The sequence below is a fragment of the Heptranchias perlo genome, chromosome 3 (genome assembly GCF_035084215.1).
Source record: "Heptranchias perlo isolate sHepPer1 chromosome 3, sHepPer1.hap1, whole genome shotgun sequence".
NCBI lineage: Eukaryota > Metazoa > Chordata > Chondrichthyes > Hexanchiformes > Hexanchidae > Heptranchias > Heptranchias perlo.
The window spans coordinates 51870790-51897825 of record NC_090327.1 but is presented as its reverse complement, the minus strand read 5'-3'; the positions used below and the strand labels follow the sequence as shown (position 1 = coordinate 51897825).

The 27036-nt window shown below is 41.4% G+C and overlaps 1 protein-coding gene across 1 annotated transcript in view; it reads right to left on the bottom strand.

Moving 5' to 3' along the window:
* Positions 1 to 18783, bottom strand: part of lpin2 (lipin 2) — a 111070-nt gene extending 92287 nt beyond the window's left edge. The window contains exon 1 of the mRNA XM_067979686.1: positions 18712 to 18783. The gene's annotated coding sequence lies outside the window, so the exon portion shown is untranslated. The remainder of the gene's footprint in view (positions 1 to 18711) is intronic.
* Between the last annotated feature and the right edge of the window lie 8253 nt (positions 18784 to 27036).

Genomic DNA, 27036 nt, shown 5'->3' with positions numbered 1-27036 from the left:
TTTTTTTAAAAATTGTGATCACAACATGGATTAATGACTACAGCTTGTTTGTGCAAAAGTGATGACATAGTTCCATATACTTTAATCCATTTACAACAACTTCTCCTTTTCTTTTTCTTCCCCCTCCCCCCACCCAGGAGTTTTTAATGTAGGTCACATAAAGGTGGAATCATCTTCAACTATGACCAAGACAGATGTTTCACAACCATGACCTTTACAAGAACTATGTATTGCGTGGGTTGTATACATGAATGTTTTGGGGGCTTGTTTTCAGGCTTAAATGGGAAGCTGTTTTACACATTAGCACCAGTAAATATGTATAATGACCACATAGAATCAGAGAACGTTACAGCACAGAAACAGGCCATGTGGCCCAAAAAGTCTGTGCCAGTATTTTACTCGACCTAGTCTAATCCCACTCTCCTGTTCACTGCGCATACCCATTAATATTACTCTTCTTCAAACAGCTGTCTGATTCTCTTTACAAAGAATCTATGAATTCTACTTCAAGAACGGTGCGTGGCAGAGAGACCTACACCATCTTCGTAAGTTTTTTTCCTCTAGCTGCCCCTTTAATTCTTTTGCTGATTATATTGAATTTGCACCATCATATTACCATTTCAGTGGCCACTGGACACAACCCATGTTTATTTGCCTCCTCATGACCCTGCATAATCTTGAAGGCCTTCATCAAATCGCCCCTTAATCATCTTAGGTATATACAATCACACTCCCATTTTTGGCACCAATTTTATAAATCTTAAGTGAAGCCACAGAATAGAGGCCAGTTGAATTAATTCCTATTTACTACCTATATATTACCACTTGACCCACATGAATAACGATTTATTGCTGTTGGCAACCATGAATAAATGGCAGCCCAGCTAAAGCACAGGGAGTCGATTCCAGCTTTCCTATAAGAATGTAAGAAATGGGAGCAGGAGTTGGCCATACGGCCCCTCGAGCTTGCTCCACCATTCAATAAGATCACAGCTGATCTTCGGCCTCAACTCCACTTTCCCACCCGATCCCCATGTCCCTTGATTCTCAGAGTCCAAAAATCTATCGCTCTCAATCTTGAATATACTCAATGACTGAGCATTCTCAGAAATTCTGTACCTCAGAGGGCTAAGATTCACAACCCTCAGTGAAGAATTTTCTCCTCATCTCAGTCTTAAATTTATCTTGAGACTATGCCCCCCTAGTTCCAGACTCTCTATCCAGGGGAAACAGCCTCTTAGCATCTACCCTGTCAAGCCATCTCAGAATCTTAGATGTTTCAATGAGATCACATCTCATTCTTCGAAACGCCACAGAATATAGGCCCATTCGACTCAACCTCTCCTCATAGGACAACCCTCTCATCCCAGGTATCAATCTAGGGAACCTGTGTTGCACCGCCACTAAGGCGAGTATATCCTTCCTCAGATAAAGGAGACCAAAACTGTACACAGTACAGTCTCACCAAAGCCCTGTACAATTGCAGCAAGACTGCCTTACTCTTGTACTCCAATCCCCTTGCAATAAAGGCCAATATACCATTTTCCTTCCTAATTGCTTGCTGTACCTGCATGTTAACTTTTGTGTACAAGGACACCCAAATCCCTCAACACCAACATTTAATAGTTTCTCACCATTTAAAAAAATATTCTGTTTTTCTATTCTTCCTGCCCTCAAGTGGTTTTACAGTAGAAAAAGAGGATAGCATGCCGGAAATCCCAAGAAAACCAATACTGAATCGGGGACAGGGACTCGATAAAATTAACATAAGTAAAGCAACAGTAATGAAGAAAATAATAGCACTAAAGAGCGACAAATCCCCAGGACCAGATGGTTTCCATCCCAGGGTTTTAAAGGAAGTAGGTGAGCACATTGCAGATGCCCAGACTATAGTCTTTCAAAGTTCTCTAGATTCAGGAACTGTCCCTCTAGATTGGAAAATTGCACATGTCACTCTGCTTTTTAAGAAAGGAGAGAGAGGGAAACCAGGGAATTATAAACCAGTTAGCCTAACATCTGTTGTGGGGAAAATGCTGGAGTCTATATTTAAGGATAGGGTGATTGAACACCTCGAGAATTTTCAGTTAATCAGAGAGAGCCAGCATGGATTTGTGAAAGGTAGGTCGTGCCTGACAAACCTGATTGAATTTTTTGAAGAGGTGACTAAAGTAGTGGACAGGGGAATGTCAATGGATGTTATTTATATGGACTTCCAGAAGGCATTTGATAAGGTCCCACATAAGAGACTGTTAGCTAAGATAGAAGCCCATGGAATCGAGGGAAAAGTATGGACTTGGTTAGGAAGTTGGCTGAGTGAAAGGCGACAGAGAGTAGGGATAATGGGAAGGTACTCACATTGGCAGGATGTGACTAGTGGAGTCCCGCAGGGATCTGTCTTGGGGCCTCAATTATTCACAATATTTATTAACGACTTAGATGAAGGCATAGAAAGTCTCACATCTAAGTTTGCTGATGACACAAAGATTAGTGGCATTGTAAACAGTGTAGATGAAAACATAAAATTACAAAGTGATATTATAGATTAGGTGAATGGGCAAAACTGTGGCAAATGGAATTCAATGTAGACAAATGTGAAGTCATCCGCTTTGGATCAAAAAACCATAGAACGGGGTACTTTCTAAATGGTAAAAAGTTAAAAACAGTGGATGTCCAAAAGGACTTAGGGGTTCAGGTACATAGATCATTGAAGTGTCATGAACAGGTGCAGAAAATAATCAAGAAGGCAAATGGAATGCTGGCCTTTATATCCAGAGGACTAGAGTACAAGGGGGCAGAAGTTATGCTGCAGCTATACAAAACCCTGGTTAGACCGCACCTGGAGTACTGTGAGCAGTTCTGGGCACCGCACCTTCGGAAGGACATATTGGCCTTGGAGGGAGTGCAGCGTAGGTTTACTAGAATGATACCTGGACTTCAAGGGTTAAGTTAGGAGGAGAGATTACACAAATTGGGGTTGTATTCTCTGGAGTTTAGAAGGTTAAGGGGTGATCTGATCGAAGTTTATAAGATATCAAGGGGAACAGATAGGGTGGATAGAGAGAAACTATTTCCGCTGGTTGGGGATTTTAGGAGTAGGGGGCACAGTCCAAAAATTAGAGCCAGACCTTTCAGGAGCGAGATTAGAAAACATTTCTACACACAAAGGGTTGTAGAAGTTTGGAACTCTCTTCTGCAAACGGCAATTGATACCAGCTCAATTGCTAAATTTAAATGTGAGATAGATAGTTTTTTGGCAACCAAAGGTATTAAGGGATATGGGCCAAAGGCAGGTATATGGAGTTAGATCACAGATCAGCCATGATCTTATCAAATGGCAGAGCAGGCACGAGGGGCTGAATGGCCGACTCCTGTTCCTTTGTTCTGTTTCCTATAAGTGTTCCACCTATTCTACATTATTAGCCACTGTTACAGCAGCAATAGATCAGCCAAAGAAGCAATTACAACATTGTAAATAAAAAGTCTCTCTCCCAAAGGACAAAATCCATTCATTCCTTTCTTGAGATCTCTGCTTGATTATTGTTCTGTGATTCAGTCTCAAAAATATCTATGCAACAATGCCCAAAAAGCCTAATATTTATGCCAATAATATTCAGTAAAAGTCTTGGATATAAAACTCCTTTGTCCATAATTTCTCACTGTGCCTGCAGTAAATTTTGTAATAAGTGGCTGTCACCTATATCTGTCTGGTTATAAAATCCAAAATACTGTCTCTCAATGGTCCCCGATTACTTCCTACTTACTCCCCACACCAGAAAACCTTTGAGGTTGTGGTCCCCTACTTGTCCAATAGTGAGTTCCCTTGCTAATTATACACTAAGTAGACACAACAGTGTCAATAACTTAATACACAGTTGCATATACTTGCAAACCAATTTCAGAACAGAAATTTTACAATGAGTGAATCATTAATATAGGTTGGCAAAATTCTAATAAAACCAAGGCTTATTCACTAAAAAGGGTTTTCAATGTCCTTTAAACAAAATTATTTTGCTAATTATCTATTAAGTATGATTTTCCAGACTAATACTGCGACCATAGCTTGCAAACAATCATCTCCTCCTTCCTGCAATCAACCGTGATTTGGGAGCAGGAAGTTACAAAAGGGATAGGCAGATTACAAGAGTGGGCAAAACTGTGGCAGATGGAATTTAATGTGGGGTAGTGGGAGGTCATCCATTTTGGATCCAAGAAAGACAAATCGGAATATTTTCTTAATGGCGAGAGACAAGGGACTGTGGAGGAGCAACGGGATTTGGGTGTCCAGATACACAATCACTAGAAGCTAGCGTACAGGTACAAAAAGTAATCATAAAGGCTAATGGAATGTTGGTCTTTATCTCAAGGGGCTTGGAATACAAAAAGAAGTGATGCTTCAGTTGTACACAGCCTTGGTATAAGAAATACGATTTCTAGGCCAAGTCATAGTCATGCATCCCGTCCTACAAAGCTTTAGGTGCGGGGCTAAAAAGCGAAGCCTTGCGTCTGAGAGAATATAAAGGGAACCAGCATCTCACAGGAAATGATATGTTTGACATCAAGCAAAGTTGTGAAGTGGAGATGCTGGTGATGGACTGGGGTTGACAAATGTAAAGAATCTTACAACACCAGGTTATAGTCCAACAATTTTATTTGAAAATCTCAAGCTTTCGGAGGCTTTCTCCTTCGTCAGGTAATTCACCTGACGAAGGAGAAAGCCTCCGAAAGCTTGTGATTTTCAAATAAAATTGTTGGACTATAACCTGGTGTTGTAAGATTCTTTACATTTGTCAAGCAAAGTGATGGAGAAGATTGCTAAGACAATAAAACTGTGCAGACACAATGAAAACCAAATGTCAGAAACACATAACAAAACGTCCCAAGGCATAATCAAAGACTCAGGACCTAGACACAGACTAATCCTGTTATGTTAATTGCAGGAGCTTTGTTCAGACAATTAGGTAACTTTCGTGATTGGCATATACAGGATGAGACATCTTAAATGTCTGTATCCGAACAATCTAAATTCACAGAAAGATAAAGGCATGTCCTTCCCCCATAAGATAGAGAGAACGGACAACAGTTAACACCATAGAATGGATATTCGAAAGGCGTCTGGAACAATGGGCAACCTGGTGGGGAGAGATGTTCAGGACAGATGACACCATGAGACTAATGTCGTTAAGCTACTAGAAGCAACTATGCTTCAGAAAGATATACAAACAGGGACATTGCCCCACTAAAAGTTAGAAGCAGTTTCTCAGGACAGCGGAGGTCCACACACCCTACGATACCAGGCCTGATCAGCTTGAATCTTCCTAGGGACAGGTTGAACCATCCTTGTTTATTTGATATAACCGCATTAGAACATTGTTCTTGTGTCCATAATAAAGCTTGCATGTTCGGTCACACTCGGGCCCGAATCATTGTGGAAGTTATTATTAAGAAGGATTTAACAACCCTTGGTAGCATTAACAATAGCATATTTCCAACACTTGTTCAGGCTCCATTTGAAATACCGCAATCAGTTTTGGACACCGAACCTCAAGAAGGATATATTGGTCTGGGAAGGGGACAGCACAAATTCACCAGAAGGGTTAAAGGAGGACAGATTGTATAAACTTGGTGTGAATTCTCAAGTTTAGAAGGTGGAGGGGTGAGGTAATTGAGATGTTTAAAATGATAAAGGGATTTGATAGGGTAGATACAGAGAAACTATTTCCTCTAGTGATGGAATCCAGAACAAGGGCACACAATTTTAAAATTAGAACTAGGCCATTCAAGGAGTGAAATCAGGAAGCACTTTTTCACACAGTTTTAGATTCCACTACCCTCTTTCCCCAAAAAGGTTGCAGGTGCTGGGCTAATTGAAATGTTCAAGACTGAGATTGATTTTTTGATGAGAAAGGGTTATCAAGGATATGAAGCAAAGCCAGGTAAATGGAGTTGAGCTATAGATAAGCCACAATCTGATTGAACGGCAGAACAGGTTCGAGGGGCTGAATGGCCTATTCCGATGTAACTGTACCATGAAGTTCATAATACAAATATTTTATAACTTTATATTAATTTAAAAATTCTCAGGCTTTTGTTAAGACATTGCGTTATTCTGCACCACACCCAACATACACTGGATAGACCTCCAAAGCTCCTAAAATCAAACCAGTGAGAATATTAACATAAGTTATGGAAAAAAGGTCAAGGATCCATTAAGTATCATTGTCCTAGTTACACCAGCTTCACAAACTCACCCAGAGCCAGGACCTTCCAAAGCTGCTACCATCACTTTTGCTGCTACCTTCCCCTGAAGAATCACAATCCTCATTGTATAAGTACATTTTAAGGAGTACTTCCCCTTCTTAAAACTTCACAAACCCTAGCTTATTGTAAATATTTTCCAATCGCTTGTGCTCACAGGAAGAAATAGCAAACATTCAAGGAAACGAAGCTAAGCAAGTGCGCGATTACAAAGTACATCTACTGATAAACAATTTTTTAAAAAAACGCCAGCTTCAAAAGTAAAATAAAAAAGTCAAAACCAATAGAAACTGCAAATCTGTTCCAACCTGCTCTTACCAGAAAGATAAAGCTATATGGTCAAAGGCTGTTCTGAGTTTGAATTGATCGTAACAGGCATGTCTCCATTAGTAAGAATATGTGTTTGACGTAGGGAATTCCATGAAATTTACAAGTACTCGTTAATAATTAGAACAAGTCACATGTCTTTCGCAAAGCAGTAAAACAAATGTACCACTGAGGAGCATTTGTTGACATTTTCGACTTGTTTTGAGATCATGTTTACATATTTGTTTTCTTACTCACAGTTAAACACCTATCCATGGACAATTGTAAACAATTTTACAACACCAAGTTATAGTCCAGCAATTTTAATTTAAATTCACAAGCTTTCGGAGGCTTCCTCCTTCCTCAGGTAAATGTAAAGTTTTCTATGAAGACCTTAATAAATCTTCCAAATACAGCTTTTGCACTGATTGCAAAAAACAAATCAGCGCTTGTGGTAGAGTTGGAAAATATCTGCCAAGAAAGGTTTCAAGACCAAAATGGTTTGGATTTGACAGGCTTAACTAAATGTATTAGTGTCAACTTTGCTCAGTGCTCACACCCAATCAGAAGCTTGTGGGTTCAAGCCCCACTGCAGGACTTGGCAGGACATATTCTAGGCTAACACTTAGTGTAGTACTGAAGGAATGCTGTATTATTGGAGCTGCTGTCTTTTGGAGCAGACATTGGCCCAGAATTTGCTGTCGAAATAACAGTGAGGATAATGGCGCTGACCGTTATTTATGCATAAATCACATCACTTCAGGCAAGGGGCAGGCGCACGGTTAAATGCGGAAATCCAAAAGTTGCTGTCAGAAATGTGCCACCCCACTGTTAGATTCGCTAAAACGGGATCTCGCTGTCTGCCTCACCACTGAAATGCATTGAACGGCGTGAATTTCCTGTATTTGTACGGTAGATACAAACTAAACTCGCCACAAAGTTATGTCAAGTCATTTCAAGTCTAAGTACCCGATTAATGATGTGACAAGTGTTAATTACTGCCAGTCAACCTCTCTAGCACTGAAAATTAACTATTACAGGCATGCAGTCTCATTCCTTCAGGTTTTAATTGTTGTTGGAGATTTTTAAAAAATGTAAATTAAAATTATTTTTAAAAAATTTTCTTTTTTCTCTCTCAATCCAATCTTTCTTTCCCTCTCTATTTCTCTTTTTGAACCTGATTTGACTTTAAATTTACCATTCTAAGCTACACTTCCTTCTCAGTCCTCACACTTAATTTCACAATCCTTCAATGTGATTGGTTAAGGAGATACACAGTTGCTTGCCCTGTTCACTCAGATCCCAGATGCCCTGTAGAGAACACCACACAATTTCCATCTCGCACTTCCAGTAACTTGTGGTGCAAAATAACATGGAGATTAAACGGACAAGGGTAAGTCTAACTAACAGCAGGCACTGTTCATGTCAGCAAATACTGGGCCAATAAACCGAGGATCCATTTGCCTGTTCCAGTGGATGTAAAAGATCCATGGCACAATTTAAAGAAATAGGAGTTTTCCCAGTGTAGTGGGCAACAGTCTTCCCTCAACACATTTATTTCATTTGTTGTTTGTGGGATTTTGCTGTGCAACAATTTAGGTGCCACTTTTTCCTACAAAACAGTGACTACTCAATTCATTGAGTGTGAACCACTTTGGGGCACCCTGCAGATAAAAAAGACATTATATGAATGCAAGTCCTTAATATTAACAATCATACCCAAGTCAATACACCATCTCATCAAAATTATCCAAAACCATTTGGAGCTGTACAATGCAGTTTTTTTAAAATATAAAAGTACCTGCACAGCTGTCATTCTATATTTTAATTTGATTGTAAAAATACTGGCTTAAAATGCCCTGGAAAATACATCAAACTAGAAATCTCTGCTCATTCTTAGATTTTTTTTTAAAACTAGAAGACATGGTCCTTTTTGTAGGGGAAAGGGATAGTATATAGAAAAGATTACAGATGGTGGTTCAGTAAGATCTAACCTCCAATAATACCCGGTCTTCACTTTGCACTTATATGGGTGCAGATACCTTCGAACTACAGAAATCCCAGAGTACAGTAAACCTGACTATTTATTTACCAGCTTTTGCAAGTTGAAAAGCAAGCCAGTTGCATGCAAGTACTTAAGCCAACTTTATTCCTTCATTGTCTGCAACAGGTTCTCTCTCCTAGCCTTTCATCTATCAAGGAAACACTGGTCACTCTTCTTGTTAAAATCAACATTTTTAGGCAAGTGGGAAAAAAAACTTTGGTTTTAATCATTCATTTCTTTTGCTCCATCTTGCTAAATATATTTTTTTTGAACACACTTTTTCCTGCTTCTTCCAAGTATCATGAGATTAAGATCAGTCTCCCAACAACTAAATCAAAAGTTCTGACAATTCCATATCACCGCAGTGGGATTCAGAGTTTAGGGTGACCTGTTCAGTAGCATTGCCGAGGGAGAACGTGGCCTTCAGCAGAACTGAATGTGTTCCTGGGCCTCAATCCACCACCCCAAAGCAAGTCCACATATCTACTGGGATCCCTCCCCAAAACCAGGGCCTACTGGCCTATGATGCGCCAATCACTGTAAAATGTGGCCTCCATCACTTCAAAGCCCCCTTCTGTCACACCACCCACCATCTGAAAGGAAAGAAAAAAGACCAATAGAAAAAAAAGGACAAAACAAGAGGAAAAGATTATAAAGAGAGGCAGCAACTTAAAGATACTAGAAACAGGAAACGGAAGCCATATGCTCCAATTTGGTGAGCAACACACAAGACAGAGAATGAGAGAGAATAAAAACTGTCTGCATACATGTATGCTTTCCACATCGTTCACCTGAGGAAGGAGGTAGCCTCCGAAAGCTTGTGAATTTAAAATAAAATTGCTGGACTATAACTTGGTGTTGTAAAATTGTTTACAATTGCATACATGTAGGCCTTAATGGTTTTACCACAAACTTTATATTGCTACAGTTCCTCAACGAATCGGATTGTAATGCTGTACGGGTTAAATCCAGTTAGCTGCAGCAAGTTAAAATGTGAGTGACAAAATTAACAATGTTAAAAACAGTGTATATTTTGTGAAATGGTCTGAATATTTATAATTCTGTTACTAAATGATTAAAGATTATATTGTAACATGGTGTAGTATGTGCATTTTACAGTACCATTACAGTGATAAACATAGTTCATATATCTAATCCGACAAAACGAAGAGGCAAAATGCATCATTGATAGATTAGGAGGATCATCCAGAACACTGGATGTTTATCAACCTATAGGCAGCCCAATTTAACACAGCATGCATAATACATTATGGAGAATTATCACAAAGCCTATTGATCATTGGCAAAACACCAATTGCTGCCTTTGGAGCCAGAGAACAAAACTATTTCTAGGCTTGTTCTATTTCATTTTACCTCTTCTTTTGGCGTGCAGAATGATGTAGAATGTCACATCTAGCTCACAAAGCATGGAGAGTGATAGACACAATTCTATGTCATTTATGTTGACACAAAACCACTTTTGTGCCACATATGTCACATAACAGGACACCTACAGCTGTCAAGCAGAGATGACTTTTATCTTATCCAGAAGTTGCAAACATTACATCCTTCTTCAAAAAAAAGGATGTAAGGATAAACCCAGCACGAAGAGGCCATTCAGCTTAACCACGGTGGTGGGGAAGCTTTTAGAAACAATAATCTGAAACAAATTAACTCGGACAAGTGTGGATTGATTAAGGAAAGCCAGCACGGATTTGTTAAAAGCAAATCATGTTTAACTAACTTGATTGGGTTTTTGATAAGGTAACAGAGAGGGTCGATGAGGGCAACATGGTGTATATGGACTTCCAAAAGGCGTTTGATAAAGTGCCACATAATAGGCTTGTCAGCAAAGTTGAAGCCCGTGGAATAAAAAGGGGCAGTGGCAGCATGGATACAAAATTGTCTAAGTGATAGGAGACAGAGGGTTTTTTAAAAAATTCGTTCATGGGATGTGGGCATCGCTGGCAAAGCCAGCATTTATTGCCCATCCCTAATTGCCCTCGAGAAGGTGGTGCTGAGCCACCTTCTTGAACTGCTGCAGTCCGTGTGGTGAAGGTTCTCCCACAGTGGTGTTAGGAAGGGAGTTCCAGGATTTTGACCCAGCGACGATGAAGGAACGGCGATATATTTCCAAGTCGGGATGGTGTGTGACTTGGAGGGGAACGTGCAGGTGGTGTTGTTCCCATGTGCCTGCTGCCCTTGTCCTTCTAGGCGGTAGAGGTCGTGGGTTTGGGAGGTGCTGTCGAAGAAGCCTTGTCAAGTAAATGGTACACACTGCAGCCACATTGCGCCAATGGTGAAGGGAGTGAATGTTTAGGGTGGTGGATGGGGTGCCAATCAAGCGGGCTGCTTTGTCCTGGATGGTGTCGAGCTTCTTGAATGTTGTTGGAGCTGCACTCATCCAGGCAAGTGGAGAGTATTCCATCACACTCCTGACTTGTGCCATTTAGATGGTGGAAAGGCTTTGGGGAGTCAGGAGGTGAGTCACTCGCCGCAGAATACCCAGTAGTGGTGAACGGTTGTTTTTCGGACTGGAGTACGGTATACAGTGATGCTCCCCAGGGGTCGGCACTAGGACCACTGCTTTTCTGGATATATTTTAATGACTTAGACTTGGGTGTACAGGGCACAATTTCAAAATTTGCAGTTGACACGAAACTTGGAAGGGTAGTGAACAGTGAGGAGGATAGTGATAGACTTCAAGAGGATATAGACAGGCTGGTGGAATGGACGGACATGTGGCAGATGAAATTTAACGCAGGGAAGTGTGAAGTGATACATTTCGGCAGGAGGAACGAGGAGAAGCAGTAAAAACCAAAGGATACAATGCTAAAGGGGGTGCAGGAACAGAGACACCCGGGGGTATATGTGCACAAGTCATTGAAGGTGGCAGAGCAGGTTGAGAAAGTGGTTAAAAAAGCAAACGGGGTCCTATAGAGGCACAGAGTGCAAAAGCAAGGAAGTCACGATAAACCTTTATAAAACATTGGTTCAGCCATAACTGGAGTATTGTGTCCAGTTCTGGGCACCGCACTTTAGGAAGGATGTGAAGGCCTTAGAGAGGGTGCATAGGAGATTTACTAGAATGATTCCAGGGATGAGGGACTTAAATTACATGGATAGACGGGAGAAGCTGGGATTGTTCTCCCTGGAACGGAGAAGGTTGAGAGGAGATTTGATCGAGGTATTCAAAATCATGAAGGGTCTAGGCAGAGTGGATAGAAAAAAACGTTCCCATTGACAGAAGGGTCAAGAACCCGAGGGCATAGATTTAAGGTCATTGCTTCTTTTGTCAAAGGTGATATGAGGAAAAACTTTTACACAGCAAGTGGTTAGGATCTGGAATACACTGTCCGAGGGAGTGGTGGAGGCAGATTCAATCATGGCCTTCAAAAGGGAACCGGGTAAGTACTTGAAATGAAAAAATGTGCAGGGCTACAGGGATAGGGCAGGGCAGTGGAACTGGCTGGATTGCTCATGCATAGAGCTGGTGCGGACTTGATGGGCCGAATGGCCTCCTTCCATGCTGTAACCTTCTATGATTCTATGAGGAAAAACTTTTTTAATGTAGTGAGTGGTTATGATCTGGAATGCACTGCCTGAAAGGGTGGTGGCTTTCAATTGGGAATTGGATAAGTACTTGAAAGAAAAAAATTTGCAGGACTACAGGGAAAGGATGGGGGAGTGGGTCTAGCGGACTGCTCTTGCAGAGAGCCGGCATGGACTCGATGGGCCAAATGGCCTCCTTCTGTGCCGTAACCATTCTATGATTCTAAGTAAAACAATGGTATTCAAAACCACTGCGCTATCCAGAGTGTGCCAATCACCCTAGAATCATAAGGATATAGCACGAGGCCATTCAGCCCATTGTGCCTGTGCCCCGCATAATAGGATTTAAAAAGTGCAACTTCTGTACGTGCCTATAAAACTGAAATTCGAGCATAAATACAGAAGTATAACCACACAAAGCATTTACAATATCAAGTTTATGTCTCAATTCATTTTTTATAATGCTTTACAGAACACAAATTCTGCTAAATATTATATTTTAAAATGGTCATGAGAACCTTCAGCTTAAACACATTCATCTGTGTCCAAATACATGCATTTAGTACTTTACAGCAAGAACTAGGTAGTGACTCAAGTTGACAGATCTGCTGCAGACTGGGCATGAAATCTAATGCTGCAGAGCTAGAGGCCAATCAATAAAGGACATGGAGGTTTCTGTCTAGGACCATACTTTCATTCAATGTCACTGCATTAGTTTTCTGACTTACCATGAGTTCAAAATTAAAGGAGGCAAAATAAAGATCAGTAGCAATAAGTAAAATTTAGTTTTCGATAAATATGGGGTTTTAAAAAAATCCTGTAAACATATGCAACCCCATCTCAGTCAGGAACTCTGGAGTCAAGCTTATAGTAGATCCTATCAAAACCTCCTTCTCAACTTACTTTTGAAGATATTATCAAGAAAAAAAATCTGGAAACTACAAGACTATTGCAATATTTTAACTACATTTCCACATAAAATGGCATTTTGTTTTTATCTTGAGGTTTAATTTAAAAAAAACCTTTTTGGAAGTTACTGTGTTCCCTTACAACAAACAATCCTCAATGCTGACCCCCTAAACTCTGCTGCTGGCTTTTACCAATGCTGGTCTTCTATAGATGAAGTGATAAAAAATTGGATGAAGCAATACATAGAGTTAAGCTATCCCAACAAATCTAAACACAACCTGTAACTTACAAGTTCAGTTTAATTCCACAAACAATGTGTTTGGGAGATGAGCGAAAATAAACAAACGTCACTTAGAAACAGAACAATACTGCCTATTCTAGTGGATTTGGTTTTTCATTGCGATTCCCGTAACTGCACTTCGTTGTGCTACGTTGACAATAAGTCCATGCAATTGACTATTGATCATCAATCTAAATTAAACTGAATCAGTAATTAACAGTTTGTACAGTACATAATGACTGAAAATCTGACTTATTATTCACAGCACTGCCCTAGAAAAGGAAGGTTACACCTGGTTTATGGTATGTTGAAGAGCAGCATTTTATACTGGAAAGCTTAAAAACTACAGGGCCTGATTTAAACGTAACTTGAGCTCTGTAACTTACACTTCAGTAAAAAGAAGCATTATTGCTCACAACTAATCACTAACCAGAACAATAAGCTCAGCCTTCATGCGGTCATGTAGCTTAGTGTAGACCTTTGTAAATAGCAAAAGGATATTATTCAGTGCTGGTTTGTTGGAGGACTTGGCTGCATATTTTCCAGGTAACAGAACATGCACACTGTTGGCATGGTATTAAAGTGTGATAAAAAATATGATGTACACCCAAAATCTAAACAAACACATTGTGCATCAAGAAACAGAAACATCATCTTCAATTTTCTGCTGTGAGATCCATTGGATATCAGTCCCCTCAAGAAGCAAAAAAGGCAAAATTGCTATCCCATGATACCAATTTCTACTGACACACTTGTGTGTTTCTGACACCATATTCGCTCCATTACCAAGACGGCCTACTTCCACCTCCGCAACATCGCCCGCCTCCACCCCTGCCTCAGCTCATCTGCTGCTGAAACCTTCATCCATGCCTCTGTTATCACTAGACTTGACTATTCCAATGCTCTCCTAGCCAGCTTCCCATCTTCCACCTGCCATAAACTTGGGCTCATCCAAAACTCTGCTGCCCATATCCTAACTCGCACCAAATCCTGTTCACCTGTCACCCTTGTGCGTGCTGACCTATATTGGCTCCCAGTCCGGCAACGCCTCGATTTTAAAATTCTCATCCTTGTTTTCAAATCCCTCCATGGCCTCGCCCTTCCCTACATCTGTAATTTCCCCCAGCCCTACAACCCTCCGAGATCTCTGTGCTCCTCCAATTCTGGCCTCTTGTGTGGCCGCAATTTTCATCGCTCTACCACTGGCAGCCGTGCCTTCAGCTGCCTCGGCCCTAAACTCTGGAGTTCCCTCCCTAAACCTCTCTGCCTCTGTACCTCTCCCTCTTCCTCATCCTTTAAGATGCTCCTTAAAATCTACCTCTTTGACCAAGCTGTTGGTTACCTGTCCTAATACCTCCTTATGTGGTTCAATGTCAAATTTTGTTTGTTTGATAACGCTCGAAGCGCTATGGGACATTTTATTATGTTAAAGGCGCGATATAAATGCAAGTTTTTATCTGGTTTACACCACACATTACTGAGGGCTTATGAAAAAAAAAGAAAATACATGTGAAGTGCCATTTGTAACTGCAAACATTGCAAGTTCACGTGGTATTAAAACATTTATATAGAATGGAAAATAAAGAGCAAATAAGCTGTAGGTCAACAAACACAACTCACATACAATATTTCACATTTGAAACTTTTAAAAAATGACTTAAAACTTTTACCAACTCTGTTGGGAGCCCTTCACACATGAAACAGCAAGCAAAAGCCCAGTATGCATTATACTTTGGATAATTATATTAATTTACTAACATCTTTGAAAAAGAAGATTTTGCCTCATACAATATCAAAATAAGTTCCTAGCCTATGCTTACTTTTTCCTCCTCCAGTTTACCCCTACTCTACTGAAGACAACAAATCATACTGAAATATAGCTCCATGGCCAAAACCAAGCCTCCGCTACCTCAACCAGATGGTAATTCTTTACGTGGATAGCAAGTACTGTACTGCAAGTCTTTCTAATTGTGAGCTTTCATTGACAGCCTGCCCCATCTGACATCAAATCATGGAATCATAGAATCATGACAGCCTATTGAGCCCGTGCTGGCTCTCTGCAAGAGCAATCCAGTTAGTCCCAATCCCCCGCCCTATCCCCGTAGCCTGGCAAATTTGTTCCCTTCAAGTACTTATCCAATTCCCTTTTGAAAGCTATGATCAAATCTGCCTCCATCACTCCCTCAGGCACTCCATTCCAGGTCATAACCACTCGCTGTGTAAAAAAGATTTTTCTCATGTCGCCTTTGGTCCTTTTGCCAATCACCTTAAATCCATGTCCTCTGGTTCTTGACCCTGCTGCCAATGGGAACAGTTTCTCTCTATCTATTCCATCCAGACCCTTCATGATTTTGAATACCTCTATCAAATCTCCTCTTAACCTTCTCAACTCTAAGGACAACAACCCCAGATTCTCCAGTCTATGCAAGTAACTGAAGTCCCTGGAATCATTCTAGTTAATCTCTTCTGCACTCTAACACCCTCACATCCTTTATAAAGGTTCATCATTACCACCTTGCTTTTGTAGTCTATGCCTCTATTTATAAAGCCCAGGATCCCAAATGCTTTCTTCATAGAATCATAGAAGGTTACAGCACGGAAAGAGGCCATTCGGCCCAATGAGTCCGCGCCGGCTCTATGCATGAGCAATCCAGTTAGTCCCACTGCCCCGCCCTATCCCCGTAGCACATTTTTTCGTTTCAAGTACTTATTTAGTTCCCTTTTGAAGGCCATGATTGAATCTGCCTCCACCACTCCCTCGGGCAGTGCATTCCAGATCCTAACCGCTCACTGTGTAAGATAGTTTTTCCTCATGTCACCTTTGACAAAAGAAGCAATGACCTTAAATCTATGCCCTCTGGTTCTTGACCCTTCCGTCAATGGGAACAGTTTCTTTCTATCTACTCTGCCTAGACCCTTCGTGATTTTGAATACCTCTATCAAATCTCCTCTCAACCTTCTCTGTTCCAGGGAGAACAATCCCAGCTTCTCCCGTCTATCCATGTAATTTAAGTCCCTCATCCCTGGAATCATTCCAGTAAATCTCCTATGCACCTTCTCTAAGGCCTTCACATCCTTCCTAAAGTGCGGTGCCCAGAACTGGACACAATACTCCAGTTATGGCTGAACCAATGTTTTATAAAGGTTTATCGTGACTTCCTTGCTTTTGCACTCTGTGCCTCTATTTATAAAGCCCAGGACCCCATATGCTTTTTTAAGTGCTTTCTCAACCTGCCCTGCCACCTTCAACAATTTGTGCACATACACCCCCAAATCTCTCTGTTCCTGCACCCCTTTTAGAATTGTACCCTTTAGTTTAGATTGCCTTGCCTCGTTCTTCCTACCCAAATGTATCACTTCACACTTTTCTGCATTGAATTTCATCTGCCACGTGTCCACCCATTCCATCAGCCTGTCTATATCCTCTTGAAGTCTATCACTATCCTCCTCACTGTTCACTACCCTTCCAAGTTTCGTGTCATCTGTAAATTTTGAAATTGTGCCCTGTACACCTAAGTCGAAGTCATTAATATAGATCAAGAAAAGTAATGGTCTTAGTACCGGCTCCTGGGGGACACCACTGAATACCTCCCTCCAGTCCAAAAAACACAAGTGTTCACCACTATGTTTCCTATTATTTAGCCAATTTCATATCCATGCTGCCATTACCCCCTTTATTCCATGGACTTCAACTTTGATGACATGCAGCACTTTATCAAATGCCTTTTGGAAGTCCATATACACAGCAACTGCCTTGCCCTCATCGACCCTCTCTGTTACCTCATCAAAAACTCAATCAGTTCATGATTTGCCTTTAATAAATCCATGCTGGCTTTCCTTGTCCAAGTGAGTGTTAATTTTATCCCAGATTATCGTTTCTAAAAGTTTCCCCACTACCGAGGTTAAACTGACTGGCCTGTAGTTGCCAGGTTTATCATTACACCCTTTTTTGAACAAGGATGTAACAATTGCAATTCTCCAGTCCTCTGGTACCACCCCCCTATCTAAGGATGATTGGAAGATTATGGCCAGTACCTCCGCAATTTTCACCCTTACTTCCCTCAGCAACATAGGACACATCCCATCCGGACTAGGTGACTTATCTACTTTAAGTACAGCTAGCCTTTCTAGTACCTATCAATTTTTAGCCCATCTGGTATCTCAACTACCTCTTCACTTACTGTGACTTTGGCAGCATCTTCTTCCTTGGTAAAGACAGATGCAAAGTACTCATTTAGTACTTCAGCCATACCCTCTGCCTCCATGCGCAGATCTCCTTTTTGGTCCCTAATCGGTCCCACCCCCTCTCTTACTACCCGTTTACTGTAGTACTTCCACTTGGGATTGCTGAATAGCAATTGATATTTGAGATCATGCTGCTTCCACCCCCCAGATACACACAAAACCAACCATAATACCCCACTGTGGCCCCAACTGAGGTCACTAACATAGAACAGAGAGCAGTTCTTTATTAATAAAGGATCAGAAAAGGTCAGGTCAGATATTTTTGTATATCAAAGTGTCATATAAAAGGAATGCTGCATTTAGACGAACTGCTTATGCAGTAATAGAATCAAGTCAGAAAATGTTACTCTGCCCACCTGCAAGGATCACAACCCTAAGTATTGTATTTCCGGCCATTTAATAGTTTGGTTCAGACCTCATTCATTGAGTCAAAAATCAACGTAACTGATGATCGCAGTGTATTCAAAATGTTTGAGACATGTGCCGTCTGTAAGACCACTGCCATACTTAAATAAAACATGTAAAAGATAATTACACCATTACCTTGATAGGCGGGGTATTCGTCCAAACAAAATTCCAAACGGACCAATGAAGATATAAACGTTAATTTAAGCAACAGAAACCACAACTTTATGTAATAAATACATCATCTGCGTTTTCTGCATACCAAAACATTCACTGACTATGTGCCATCTTAGCAACACACAAATACTGACTGACACGAGAAAGCAATAACCAGCATCACTCAATAATAATATAGATCTACTGAATGTCCCTATTACAGACGATGCGAGCGTGCATGCATCCTGCTCTGAGGGTGACTCTGGATGGGTGAGGTGGCACCCAGCAAAAGCGCAATGAGGCAGGGACAGAGGAGCAGCCAACAACTAACTCATAAAAGCTACATACCGTTCTTTACCCTTCACCTCAAAACCACAGTGAAAACACCAAAGAGAAATCATTTAACAGCTACATCAAGCAGAAGCGCAAAACGTAGCGAGCGGAGCTGCCAATACGGTTCGGTACCGGAGAGATGGGAACCGTTAGCCGGCAATAGGAACGAGATGAACCTGGCCAGCCGGCTCCTAAAAGGGGAAGGTGGGGGACTCAGGTCTCTCACCTCTGCTGGAGTAGCACAGCTGAAACTTGTCGATGTTGCTGTTCTTTTATTCACGGCTCTGAGCCATTGGAACCGGGAACCGAAAGTGATACATTCGCTATGTATCGTTCCGTTTCCTGTTCTGGGTCTGGTTACAATTCTGTCTGCGAAAGCCCACCCACGTGATCCGCAGCACGGCGCGCTCTCCGTGCACGCGCGCCGAGTGTGTCGGTCCGGGGCGGGTGCGCGCCGAGTGTGTGGGTCCGGGGCGGGTGCGCGCCGAGTGTGTGGGTCCGGGGCGGGTGCGCGCCGAGTGTGTCGGTCCGGGGCGGGTGCGCGCCGAGTGTGTCGGTCCGGGCGGGTGCGCGCCGACTGTGTCGGTCCGGGCGGGTGCGCGCCGAGTGTGTGGGTCCGGGGCGGGTGCGCGCCGAGTGTGTCGGTCCGGGCGGGTGCGCGCCGACTGTGTCGGTCCGGGCGGGTGCGCGCCTTGCAGGAGCTCACCTCGAGAGGGCGCAGTGCCACGCGACACCGTCTCTCCGCTGCTACAGCTGGAGATTGCAGCCAAGGTTATGAAAATTAGTAATCTTCTATTAGTCTGGACCGAAGCACAGGTTCAGGATGGGGTTGATGATTATTTTAATATGTACTAGAGAAGTCTTTTCCCCCTCTCTTTTATAAACTGTCCAAATATGAAACGAGACAAATCATATCGGCATGTTTGTGTTGGGTCCTACATCTAAAAATCAGGATGGGTGAGGTATGTTACATGGCACTGTTTAACTGAAAGACATCCCTGTCACCAAAGAAATTAGTTCCTCTCAATGACGATCAAAATCCATGACAAAATTGACTATCCACTTATAAAATTGACTATCCACCATCTCCAACAAGAGAGAGTCTAACCACCTCCTCTTGACATTCAACTGTAAACAATTTTACAACACCAAGTTATAGTCCAGCAATTTTATTTTAAATTCACAAGCTTTCGGAGATTTTCTCCTTCCTCAGGCAAATGTTTGCCTGAGGAAGGAGAAAATCTCCGAAAGCTTGTGAATTTAAAATAAAATTGCTGGACTATAACTTGGTGTTGTAAAATTGTTTACAATTGTCAACCCCAGTCCATCACCGGCATCTCCACATCTTGACATTCAACGGCATTACCATCGCGGAATCCCCCACCATCAACATCCCCCCAGTACTGTGGCTACGAAAGCAGGTCAGAGGCTGGGTATTCTGCAGCGAGTGATTCACCTCCTGACTCCCCAAAGCCTTTCCACCATCTACAAGGCACAAGTCAGGAGTGTGATGGAATACTGTCCACTTGCCTGGATGAGTGCAGTTCCAACAACACTCAAGAAGCTCGACACCATCCAGGACAAAGCAGCCCACTTGATTGGCACCCCATCCACCACTCTAAACATTCACTCCCTTCACCACCAGCGCACTGTGGCTGCAGTGTGTACCATCCACAGGATGCACTGCAGCAACTCACCAAGGCTTCTTCGACAGCACCTCCCAAACCTGCGACCTCTACCACCTAGAAGGACAAGAGCAGCAGGCACATGGGAACAACACCACCTGCACGTTCCCCTCCAAGTCACACACCATCCCGACTTGGAAATATATCGCCGTTCCTTCATCGTCGCTGGGTCAAAATCCTGGAACTCTCTTCCTAGCAACAGTGTGGGAGAACCTTCACCACACAGACTGCAGCGGTTCAAGAAGGCGGCTCACCACCACCTTCTCAAGGGCAATTAGGGATGGGCAATAAATGCTTGCCTCGCCAGCGAAGCCCACATCCTATGAACAAATTTTTAAAAAATTGTCCACTGTCAGGTCTGCTTGCTCGCACTAGGTATGAGTTTGCTGTTGTAAGTAGTCAGAACTGTTACCTCTGATGGCCGTCCCACCGGGGATCTAAATCTAGTTAAGTCCCTATGTGTGCAGTGTTCATACTTGCAATTCCTTATATAACCAGGTTAGTGCCTCGTGTTCTTGCAGTTTCCTTATTTTGCTGTGCCACTATATGAGGGCTAACAGGAGCTCTGTGAAATTACTAAAGAGAACTGTTAATGTTTCAGAACTTTTATTTTTTTGGAACAGATGGTTTAAAGATAAGTTTTTGTTATGTTTATCTGCTGATTTATTGTTGCTTCTGTACAATTTTACTTATAATAAATTAAATTTGTTTTTAGCCTGAACAACTATTTCTAGTGCATGTTCTGAGGTATAATGGTTATTTTTTCCCTCTGTAGCATGCTCGCTCATACTTCAAGCATAATTTCACTTTATTGGAAATGCAGTCTTGCCTAACTTTTTGCATTAAGCGTGAGAAAAAAATGAATAGAAACAAGCCTGGATTGTGGCAGTAGTGATCATTGTAAATTGGTTGTACTGATAAGTTTATTTAGGACTGCCATTGTATTTTCATACACCTCATTGAGGTAATCTTATCCGATTATGTGAGATCAACTCATTTTAATAGTTTTGTGGCACTCCTACTGCCTAGTATATGATGTGCCACAGTATTAGGCACCAACTGCTATGGAAGAGCTATTGGCTGCTCTTGAAGTATCGCCTTTTCTTTTAAAAAAAACCTTTTGGAAGACTCTTTTAAAGAATTGGCCACTGCTGGTCCAGCAAATGAAGGGATATAAATGCTGAGTGGCCCTATTGCAAGGGGAGGGCAACCTAGGAAAATAATTTAAAAGTTTACATCTCGTCTCCCCTTCAGCATCAATTGTTAATGGGTACTGAACATGTGGAGAAATTCAGTTTTTGACACGGTCAACCATACCATCCTCCTCCAATACAATTGTAGCCAGATGATCTCCAGCGATGACTTCTCTTCCTGTTAGAGTTAAAAACCCTTCCGGATTATCTGGGAGCCTCCTGAATTTGAGGACAAAATCTCACCAGACACAACTGCAAGCAACCCAGGAGAAAATAGGAAGTAGAGTTGTTGGTTAGCATCAGTGCACCAATAGAGGAGACAGAACTTTGATGGGCAGAAATAGGAGCCAATATGCATGGGGTGGGACAGGTTTCAGTTGGTAGGTTAGGCTGTGTTGGAGCCTCTGTGAGCACTGTAAGCATTAATAACTGTATTTCGACTACCACCACCTTCTCAAGAGCAATTAGGGATGGGCAATAATTGCCGGCCTTGCCAGCGACGCCCACATCCCATGAACGAATAAAAAAAAAGCAGTAACCATTTTAGGTATATACTTGTCGTAACTTTGTTATTCCATTTGTTCCTTTTTCCATTTGTCTTCCACTCCACTCTTGCTACATTTTTTCCTAAGTTTGTAGTCTGTTTATAAGGGAATTATAAGATCATTTTGGGCTGAAGTGAAGATTGTAAACCACTGCTAGACTTCTACCACCCTGCCACTTTGAATAAATATTTTATTGTGTATACCCGTTCTGGTGCAGGGACCAATTTCTTGTCCTTCATCTCTTCAACCTAACTACAGTACATCTATGCTTCCAAACAAAACAAAAAAGGCTTCTGAGGCCCTGGCAGAGATAACTGTACAGGGCAAGGACTAATTCATCATGTCAGTGCTGATCGAGGAAGAAGGACAGAACCCACCCTGATATATTTTCAATACTGCACTGTTTGTGGGCTTGCAGTAAACAGTAGATTTTGGCACTATCCAATCACAGAGAAAATCTCTCCAGAGGGTCAACTGAACTAATGGCATTGAAATCTACACACTTGTCAGAACACACTGTTACAAGTACCAGAATATCGGATGTGAAAAGGGCTACAAACCCTGGACCACGCTTAGCAAGCTTCCAATGTTAGTTGTAGCAGCTAAAATAGTGGAACAGATGAACGGGGCTTCACATAACCTGAACTCACGGGCTGAATGTAGCCCATGGATGATGGCTTGGAAACCCCAAACCTTGATCTTAGCTGGTGCAAAGAGAGAAGTATTCAGCAGGAAAAGATTGAAAATACCTGAATAATTACACAAAGTAAAAGATAGGTGGATTACATTACAAGGCTGTTAGCACAATTGAGGTAGTTTGGGTTATGAAGTTCTAGGATTTTATATATTCATTGAAAAGCTGTCTGTTTTATTGTAGTCTGTAGAACACTTTGTAACCATTATTAAAGTTTCATAATATAACATCTTCCATTTTTAAAAACATTTTTTAGTTTTTCTATTGCCCTCTAGGATTAAACATCATATAATGTACAAACTAAGTTATGGCAAAGTAATTGCTACTGGTAGGGAAGTTATTAATACATATTCTGTTATAAAATGTTTTTTTCAACGATAAGTATGAGTTCTGCAAATTTAGGTAAGCAATTAGGGGCAATGATCCCAGCACTTATGGCAGGATCGTACCTGTTGGGAACTGACCCTGGTAGACTTGCTGGGGTCATGGAGAGGTTTCCTCAATACCATGCCCCTGGAGGGTGCCTATGCCTCTTTCAGTGCAACTAGGTCCCCTGTTATGCTGGAGAGGCCTGCAACCAAAAACTGACGGCCTGAGGAGGTTCCGGATATCACTCTCCTCAGAAAGATGGCAGCTGCCTGAGCAACCAATTGAAAGAGGCCACCTAAAATTCATGTACCGTAAAACAGACCTTCCTCTTCAGAGGTCCAAGCCGCATACCTGGCCTGGACTCTCAAAGTGGGTCCCACGTCTGCTGCTCAGTACACTGGTATGCCACCACTCTGCCAGGCCTTTAATGAGTCAGTAATGCGAGAACGGCCCTGTCCGTTCCTGCATCAATAATCGTGTTTGGGGCAGGCAGAGGCTGCGCACCAAGGCCAGATGGAAACTTCGGGTCATAACCGAGTCCCAATCCAATATTCGGCCCTTGCAGTGCATTTCTGACAGCATTACAAGCGTGGGCTCTCTATCCCCTTAATACTTTTTGGAATTATTAATGATAAACGGTGATCAAATAAGGGATTCATGCAATTCTTCATAAAACATGCTCAAGTGTTTGCACTTATGATTAAACATTGTAAAATCCCCATTTGTATTATAATCTTTTGACTATATGAAGCCCATTGCAGTGTGTTGATGAAGCGCAGACTAGTGGTGTGCAGAAATAAGGCTGAATATAGGCCCCAAATTTCCTCGGAGCATGCAGGGCCATCGGACTCATGAGAGAGAGTGAGACTTTTGCACGATGGCCCTAGGCACCACCGACCCTGTTAGAATTCCTGGAGTCAGGATGTTTATATAAAATGGGCAGGTGCCTATGCCAGTATCAGTGTGTTTGGGGCATCTGTTTCAACATTAGAGCAGGGGCGGCCTCAGTGTTAGCGAACAGCCCAGAAAAAATGGTCTAAAAAGATTTCCTAGCTATTTTTCAGTAGGTTAATTTCTCAACTGTAATTAATTGCTCTGTGATCAATTACAGTGGAGAAAATCTGGCCTTCCACAAAGTAGCATCCTGTGACACCCTCAGTAATACTGGACCACAGACATCCCTTGCAACCAATCCATTAGTAGATTCTCAGAAATCATACTTTTCCAAATCGTATCTTCCCGAATTTTGTTAGTGGGTTTTCGATTGCATTTTTCATTAGAAGAGAAGCACCACTCTGATTTGTCCTTCTAGACCCCCTGAATGAAATGTCCAATATTATAAATATAGAATAACTAGTAGTTAGGAGTGTAAAACATGTAATATAAGTGGTAATATTATGAATTTGTGTCCAGTGTAAAATTTCATCCACCAGGAACACAAAAGGAATTTGGGCAGGATTATGGACAGAAAATCATCCCAATATGCATTCCCCATAACCAAAGCTCTGCTCTGGGAATTCAAATTTATAAAGTTAGCCTATAGTCTAATTATTTGAATATGCACAGTGGAATACAGCATCAAAGCAGTGGCTTCAAATAGTAAAAGCTGAAGACTGTTTTACCCCGAGTCTTTGAATTCCTTACTTCTAAAGTTGAATATTAAATATTGAAGTAGACAGTGTTGAAAATATTTGACTAGAATTTAACATCAAACTTTTCTGTCAGTGAAAGTTTATCAAATAAATAACCTAAATGTAACAGCGAATCAATAAAAATATTTAGTGTTGAGGACTGTTTGAAAGTCTCTTAAATACAGTTCTCTCTGGGATCTGCACTATTTCAAAATGTACCTGTGAATTTGAGTCAGTGAAATCAGGTTGTTTATTGCACACTGTGAGTTTGGCCAATTGGCGGCTTTCTTGCCTCTAAGTCAAGCGATCCTGAGTTCAAACCCCACTCCAGGCACTAAGTACATAATCTTTCCTGATACTTCAGTGCAGTACTGAGGGAGAACTGTCAGCAAACGGATTGCTGCAGCAAATTGTAAATATATCTGAGTTATCTCAACCCTGACATGAGAACAAACTTTACTGTACTTTTTGTGCCATCCATTTCTTTGACCTATTGTCAATTAATGTAGAGTTTTACTGTGTGCTCAGGTCCACTGGGGACTAAGGAGAGACCAGCCAAACTCGTTAAATAGCTTCCCTGTGCACTAGATAAGTCTGATACTGCAGAACCTCTCCAGATACTCAGAACAGCACAAAAGCATGAAGTTGGCTGTTAAAGGTTGCTGCTATGTGTCGATTACTGATCTGTACAAATTCAAACATTTTTAACCTGCTGCTTGGAGTTCTCTAAACCTGTTTTTTTAAACTATCTGTAATATTTTCTTCTGTGCTTTAGTTTAACACATTTGTAAATGCATTGTTTGTAAACATGTTTACAGGTTTGTTAAAACTAATACAGTAAAGTGTTTATCCATTTCAAATTCCTCAAATATATGTAAAATCATGATATGTTTTAGAATACTAAATGTACCTCAAAAACAGCTAAAGTTCTCCATTTTCTCCTCCCCTTCCACCCCTTTCCTCTCCACCAATTATCTCGCCTCCCTCCTTCTGAAGGGACTGGCTCACATCAGGGTACGAATTAGTTCATGCTGGCAGCCATCTTACCCAAGTGACCATTTGTCACTGAGCGACTAGATGGTGAGCTTCAGCAGATTATTTGACTATAGATGGCATCGCTGAGACTGATTCAGTTTTCATCCAACATCCATACATGTACTTTCCAACAGAGGTTACTGGATAGTGGTCAGGACTGGGGATCCTGGTTGATATTTCCCATCTTTGGTCCAAGAACACTGAGGCCAATCATAGTGTCCCACTGCTCTCTTGGCTGAGATTAGCTAACTCAGCCCAGGGAAGGGATTAAAACTGTGGTCTCTCTGATCTGTATTTCTCAGTACCACATCACATTGTGCATTTATTCACTGAGCTATATGGAGCATCCAGATCTTCATTTTTACCAGACACATTTACAAGGGAAGCAAATAAGGAGATTCAAAAGGCTGAGGAGATACGAAGAAAGACTGACAGGTAACATAATGGGAAGTAGTAAAGGGTTTTATAAAAACATAAAAAGTAGACGAATAGTTAAAGAAAGGGTAGGAATGATCAAAATTGAAAAAGGAAATCTTCTTATGGAGGATGAAGGAATGGCATAGATACTAAATAGGTACTCTGACTTGGCTTTCTTAGAAGAGTGTGGTAGTGGGAATGAAACGTACAAGAGGAGGGGTGGAGCAATTGGATAGGATAGTTGGTAAGTTGTTAACTACATGGCATAAATTTATGATCACCAAAAGAATGAAGTGAAAGGTTGGGAGAAATGTTTTTACTTGAGGCATTCCATGTCCTGACAAACTTCTACCAAAAACAGTGGTAGAAGCAGAATCCATAATAGCTTTAAAAAGGAAAGTGAATAGGTATTTGAAAAATACGAAAATTAAAAGGAATGGGTAAAGAGCAGGGAAATGCAGTCAATGGATTGCTCTTTCAGAGAGCTGGCACAGGCATCATGAGACAAAAGGCTTCCTTTGTGCTGCAATATTTTATGATTCTAAATCTTGGTATATTAATAAAGACTGAAGGTGCAATTTCCCCTCTATAGTTACAGGCTCAAATTATGAAACGTGATTGAGTAGAAACCGCCAATATGTGTGTAATTGAGTACCAAGTGCAGTTCATAAGCCAGTTATTATATCCAATACATGGTTTGGCTGTACATTGGCAATTATCTGCAACCAAAGGAAAACTCTGTTTTGGACTGGAAATACATCGATAATATCCATGTTATTTATGGCAACACAGTGAGAATGAATTATTGCGACAACATGTGGTATAACTGCTGATTTATATTTTTACATTGTCAATCAGGCTGAATAATCTTCTTTGAATAGATACAGCAATTTACCAGTGACTGAAATGCTAGAAGAATTTAATAATTTCATGGCAGTAGACATGTACAACATTCTGAAATACCCATTCCACTTCTATTGTT